This window comes from Hyalella azteca, unplaced genomic scaffold (assembly GCF_000764305.2).
Source record: "Hyalella azteca isolate HAZT.00-mixed unplaced genomic scaffold, Hazt_2.0.2 contig4683, whole genome shotgun sequence".
NCBI classification, from domain to species: domain Eukaryota; kingdom Metazoa; phylum Arthropoda; class Malacostraca; order Amphipoda; family Hyalellidae; genus Hyalella; species Hyalella azteca.
This window is the reverse complement of record NW_025934894.1, coordinates 110,389-111,177: the sequence shown is the minus strand read 5'-3', so window position 1 is coordinate 111,177 and position 789 is coordinate 110,389.

The following is a 789-nucleotide window of genomic DNA, read 5'->3' as shown; positions in this document are numbered from 1 at the left end:
GGAAGTGCATGGAGGGGGAGTGAAGGGGACGAACAGGGAACATAGAATGAACGTGGAGGGATAGTGATGTTTTGTGAAAGATTTTAGGGGTAAAGATAGAAGAGAGATGAAGGGAAAGTGTGAGAAGAGGCAATGCGGTAGAAGGTTGATGACAGTGAAAGGTTATGGAGTGGAGAAGGGTGTAGTATGAAAGGTGATGTTGGGGGTGAGGTGAAGTGAGGGAAGAATGATGTAGGGGAAAGGTTGTTTGAGGGTAGAGTAATGTGGGATAGTGGTAAAGGTAAAATGATAAAGATAAAGGTATAAAGGTAAAGGTAAATGATAAAGAGAAAGGTATAAAGGTAATGGTAAAAGGTAAAGATAATGGTATAAAGGTAAAGATAATGGTATAAAGGTAAAGATAATGGTATAAAGGTGAAGATAAGGGTATAAAAGTAAAGGTAAAGATAATGGTAAAACAATGCAATAATGATTTAGGTGAAGGTGATATGTGGGATGCGGGAACTGTACGTGTTTTCTGTTGAAATATAGATGATGGGTATGGGTGGTGTTGCAACGATATATCAATAAAGGCAATGGATAATGTGAATAATCAAGAAAATAAATGTATTTGTCCTGATATGAATTTGAAAGAAAAGAACTGAAAGATGCAATAAAATGATCGGCGAATTTCAGTTTTCATGGGGGCAAAAAAAGAGTTTCATCGATGCAGCAACGGGTTCTCTTGTAATGTAATACCGGTTTAGAAGTATACGTGTTAATTGGTAGAACCCTAACGATGTTAATAAT